This window comes from Argentina silus (genome assembly GCF_951799395.1).
Source record: "Argentina silus genome assembly, chromosome: 4".
Lineage (NCBI taxonomy): Eukaryota > Metazoa > Chordata > Actinopteri > Argentiniformes > Argentinidae > Argentina > Argentina silus.
In genome coordinates this window covers 5,651,543-5,657,559 of record NC_139658.1, presented here as the reverse complement: position 1 = coordinate 5,657,559, position 6,017 = coordinate 5,651,543, and the positions used below count along the sequence as shown (strand labels likewise).

Below are 6,017 nucleotides of genomic sequence, written 5' to 3'. Positions count from 1 at the left end.
TATGGGGAATGTAACTTGTGGACAGCTTTCAGTGTTATCATTTTGTGATGCAACAACCACCCTTACCCTTGATATTCCCTTCTAGTCTGAGCTGAGCTTAGCCGCTTGAGCCTTTGTGGAGAAACACTTTTGGGTTATAGAATAATGAGTGATATTTTTGACACGCTTTTTTGGATGAAATATTTATGAGATGTTTTTTTTTCTTTCTTGTCTGCCTGGTGTTCCACCCAGCAGTGCCTTGTTGCACTCCTATTGGATGGCAGGGAACTCAGATTAGGACACTACTGCTGCAGCCCTTGAGAAAGGCACACTTTATGGACACTTTAAGGTTTTGGATGGCACAGCCCAAGATGAACATATGGACCAGTGTACAGTAGGATTTAGAGATGCTACTGCTCTGTGTGGACTATTGGACTGGGGAGGGTGAGGGAAGGTGGTTCAGTCCTGGTTGGAATTGGAAACTGCAAGGTTTAGGTCGGAGAACAGCACAATTGGCATGCATGACTGCCTCAAGCCCACACAGGAAGTATGTCCTTGCTTTCAATCCGCCTGTTCCCCCTCCAGCCTGTCTGTGGATAGGTGAACTTACTCCTGTTGAAAGAGCGGAGCGCAGTATTGATAAAGGACACCCTGGTGCCTCAGTAGTCAGTGTCATCTCTTAACACTGTGGTTCTGAGTCAGCCCTGGACCAAAGCACAGACACAGGGATATAATTTTTAAGATTGCCATTCCTAATTACTGTACCACCCTGGATACATGAGTCATCTGGTAAATTAGGTATTTGAAGCCAATCAGAAATATGATATGATTTGCTCAATTCAAAATGAATGTTAGCATACAGTATTAACAGTAGTGCTTTTCTGCTATACCCAATCATGGAGAGCCTTTTTCAACAGACTGAAGTATACTCAGTTTGTACCCCTCTGCAACACTGGGCTTTTTTAAGACACTTTGTGCATTCAACCTGGGCTGTTAATTTGGGGAAGTGCACAAGAACTCACCATTTGCATTCAAGGAGGACATTCTGTAAAAATACTCTTTATACAGTGTATTATTAACTTTGAAGTCAGTGTTATAGTTTGGTACGTTTGGTTTCTAATATATTTACTGCATGGTTTCTGAAGAATGTCCAGGTTTATGTATCTAGAGTAATGATGGATATATTACATTTTGTTTCAAATGTGAGTGTGTAAGCACTCTCCCACTTTGCCACTCGTGGAAATGTTTCTACTGGTACCACCTAAAGAGTATTTATGAGTGATGAGAGTTTACAGGACAGTGTATTTTGAAAGGCATGGTCTGAAGAAGAGGTATTTATCACAAGATGGGGGCATGCATGGGATTTGATACTGTAGGTTACCCTTAGATTTGCTCAATTTGACCTGTTATCAGTGGAGCTAATAAGAGGACCAATAACTATGGTAGTTAGTTGGTTTTGGATTGGAGGATTCTATGGATGTTTTTGAAGATTGGGGTGGGCATCTTAAGCAGTTTATAAAAAAGCTTTCTTAGTCATTTTATTTATTAGGCTATGGACTAATACGAATGTCTTCCTGTACTTTTGGTTTGGTTTGCTGCTATTATTGATGTTTGCTTGGGACAGAGTTCTCTCTCCTTGTGCCAGTCTTCCATGTCACCTCGTTTTTTGTACAGATGACGCAAAACAGTCAATTGAGGAAGGCCAACTTTGTAACATTTTTGTCTGTCACATAACAAAATGAATCTATAAATGTTTATATCTGATATTTGGTGATTAAATGATGTTGATATTTTTCACTTCAGCTCTGTGTAGTTTGTGCTACTTTTTGCTGAGATCATTTGTTTTATTGTATCAGTCTTTGAGAACTGTTTGAGTATTTGATAGTCTGTATTGACCTTGTTACAGTATGCTATTGCCATTTCGCTGTCTTTTGGATGATATTATCTAACTGTACTGTACCATCACCAAGACTCGGTTGCACCAACATGGATTACTGTTACTATTACTATTACATTGGATTAATACAAGTTTTATCTATTAATCATGTTGCACAAAAAAGTCAAACCTAGTTTCAAATCAATTTTAGTTTAAATCTAATCCTTCCTCTAATCTCACATAAAACCAAGATTATTTGATAATTAGATTTTAATCTTGTTGCTCCATTGTTTTAAACACAAATTTAAACTTTCATTCTAAACTGCCACTTGGGGTGGTTTAAGATGATAAAATGGCAGCATATACTGTATGTGGTGGAGAGAGCAGTATTTAAAGATAAGGCATTGGCAACAATAAAGCATAGGTGTCATAAATAAAGCTTTTGCGGGTCAGGCTGTAGGAGCTAGAGTGGACACTGGGCTTGCTGGCAAAACAACCCACCCTTCGACTTTTTATCTCTGCAGGGAATAGACACTCGGAGAGGAGAAAGAAGACATTGTACAGAATTTATTTTTTTCATTTCACATTGCCATTGCTTGATTTTAACTAACTTTAGTGATCATAAAAAATTTAATGTTGAGTGATTTGAATAGTCCAGAGCAACCAGCAATTAATGCTTAAATATAATTGTACACTTCCACAGACACCATAAAATACAGCAGGCTTATGTGTGTCAGATATCAAAGCTGGTGTTATTTACCTTGCCAGCATCACGGCTCCTGGCTCTCAGTTTTTGACCTGGGACTCAGCAATGTCAGCACGCTCCTGAGCTTCCTCCAACTCATGCTACACCTTCCTGTACCTTGACAGGTGAGTGTTGGCCTGTTTCACCTGTTAGTGATATAATTCCATTTAACTATGGAAAAATCTGAATGCAAAAAAGTGCAAAGTGCAAAAAAGTGTTGTGTAATACAAACTGACAGTGTACACTGCATTGACATAAGTGAGATTGAATTACAGTGCTTTGATATTGTTTAGGAATTGTGAAAGCAAGGTCATGGTCGAACCCATGCTGGCTGCCAAGTTTTCAATCCTGCCAAGTTACTGCAAATTTAAGTTAGCGTTCAACTTAACGTGAATTCTCCCGATACTCCAGATGGCCAGTCCGCTACTGGTTGTAGCCTACATGTAGCCTGTAGGCCTACACATGGACTACATACCCCAAGTGGTCTAGTGTTAAGAGTTAAGCAAGTTAAGATGGTCATGTCTTTATTTGGTGTTGCTCAATAGTGTGATAACTTTGGGATTAGTCCAATCCAGAAGCCTACTTTAGCTGTAAAGGAGCAAGGAAGTGTCACTGGTGTTTCTCTGACGTAGACCATGCAGTGAAGAGGAGAGGGTCCGTGTATTTTAGAATTGAATATTGAATTAAGTACTACAGTATACTCACATACAGAAGGTTTTTCAACCTTAGTACTACATCTTCAAAAACTAACAGCACACATGTAGGTGACACAACATGTAGGTGAAAACAAGATCAAAACCAGACTGTAGTATGTCCTCTACACACATTCAAGCTCTGCTCCATACCATAGAGAAATGTTGGCAATTAGGAATCAACCTATTCCCTTAAAATATATATTCAGTGTTCCTATATTGTATGAATATTAGTGACAATCAGCTACCATTATGCAGATGACCCATTATTCAATCATGTTTTGAGTCTGATGTTTGTGAATGTTTGAGTACATGAGTGAATGTTTGTAGGCTATGTATTCATACTTTGGCTGTGTTGAGGTCAACAGTATCAATGTGTAATGCAGTACATGATGTGCCAATGACAGTTGACATGACAGATTTAAAACAGTGGGGGAGTCTGGACCAGAGGGAAATAGCTGTGGGGAAGCCTCAGAGAGACCTGCAGCATGGCCTTCCTCTAACCATTTGTTTATAATATCACTCAACAAGGATTTACTGAACAGTAGCCTTTGTTCTTCATGGGAAAGATGATATGTTATTGGCTTTGGTAGACTGGCAATGCAAGCTCTGAAATGGATCATGTGATGTTTTAGGTTTATCAACAACAAATACATGTGTGACACTTAATATCCCTTTGTCATGGTGCCCTCCTATGAAGCCTAAAAGCAAATATAACTTATTGTTTAACAATGATCTCAGAGCATTGATGTTTGGCTGAGGTTGTTTTGCTTCATTTTGAGATAGGTGCTGAACAACGTGAACAGCTGTAATGCTTCAGGGGCACACAATCAAACTAGCTTCTGAACAGGCAAGTTTGCTCTCAACAGGAACTCATACTGTATTCAGAGGTGAGTGTTAAAAATATGCCAAAAACATTAGTTTGTGAAATTGTGGTTGCTGAAGTAACAAAGTAACAGATTTTTTCATGTGTGCATAGATCTCCGTGTAGAGTCAATTGTGGTGTTGCTCAATTGAAATCGTGATGAACTATCTTCATCTTATCCATGAGACCATCTCAATGTAACTGACCATCTCAAAAAGCAGGGGTTACGTGCCTTGCTAAAGAGCACAACGGTGGTGTCAGCACCTAAGTTAATGATGCCAGCAACGTTCCCCAAAACCAACACCACAAAGGTGGTCGTTAAAAAAAACTGTAAATTAACACCAACTCAACCCGCCAAATTTTTCCTCAATGTTTATCAACATTTTAAAAGTTAGACTAAACGCAGACTTTGGGAAGTTGGATGAATTCAGGGATGTTTCAGATTCACCCAAGCAAATCATTTTTGAAACATCATGGACATCAAACATCATGGACTCTTTTATAATTGATATTGATACAGTATATTGATATTGACTGATTGGTTGATTGATGTATTGATTGATTGATGTTGTTTATTGTCTTTCATGATTACATGAACCTGGATAAATATAGAGTATAAACTTACTTTTTTGTTAGCCCTGTGATATTCATTTGGAATTCATGCTTGCATTTTAGTCTGTAAGTACATCAAAGAGTGCAAGAGATTAAATGCTGAGCACTGAGTAAAATCAGCTCTAGGAAGAAGGTATTGTATTAGACTCTAGGTCTTGCTTATTTATTATCCTAGGCCTACTACTGTAGCTAACAAAAAGGCTATCAAATGGCATTCATTAATATAGGCTACATACTGTAACATACAGTATGTAAGTATGGTGGTTGTGATTGGCTATTTCTAGAAGTGCTCTGACTCTTATGAAGTCCACAGAAATTGTGGACTTAAAATTACATTTTAAGGGAATCTAGAAATTAATGTTTGTCCCCACCTCAGATGATAATGTGATTAATAAAAGGAGTTTTGTACTGCTGTTGATGTCTTGGGTCACATAGTGATCTTGAAAGTAATGTAGCTTATATTAATTTCCAGAAGGGGGAGCTGTTTGTTAAAGTAGAAGGTAAGTACACAACTACAATGCAAAGGCTTTGACTGCAGACTTTATTGAATTTTCACCAGAATATTGGAAATTCATATAGATTCCATCTATATATATATAAGGCTGCCCATCACACTCTTTTAGCTTCCTTTCTCTAAAATAGTTTAACAAGAGAATGGATGCTATTAGTCCATATTCAATTTTAGGACCCTTAAGATTGTTAACAGGCCAATCTGGGATTGGTACTGTACATCCATTTGGACTTATAGATTCTTGAAGAATGTATCATATAAATGCCTCATGAGCTTAGTTCAACTGTCTTACCCCATCAGAACCCAAAATATAAGCTGGTGGTATGGTTTTACTCTATTGTTTGTAAACAATGTCATTGTAAACAAACACTGTATAGATTTACAACCAGGTCACAACTATACTTTTCATCTCATGGATGATCGGTCCTTGCATCCATAGCTCTGTCTATGTATTTGAGAGTGGTTACATGTATCCAGCCCCATCCCTGTTTACCAAATAAAGTGTCAGGGAGAATGCTTTGTTATTGTTTGAGTCCCAAATTGCATCCCAAATTAAGATGTAGCACACCATTCATATTTACTGTTTTCAAGATTTGTTGATGTAAACCTTGCCATATATGCCAGCTAAAAATGTTTCTACATTCTACAAGGTTTCTACATTTGGGAAGACAACATTTTATACCTTGTCAACTTCACGGCTCTTGGCTCTCAGCTTGTGACCTGGGACTCATGTTGTC

The 6,017-nt window shown here is 38.1% G+C and overlaps 1 long non-coding RNA gene across 1 annotated transcript; it reads left to right on the top strand.

Annotated features, from left to right (window-relative positions):
* The first annotated feature begins 4,073 nt into the window (after nucleotides 1-4,073).
* LOC310804141 lies at nucleotides 4,074-6,017 on the top strand. The gene is made up of 3 exons (XR_014554201.1): nucleotides 4,074-4,182; nucleotides 5,242-5,269; nucleotides 5,931-6,017. It is a non-coding gene; the product is annotated as an uncharacterized lncRNA (long non-coding RNA).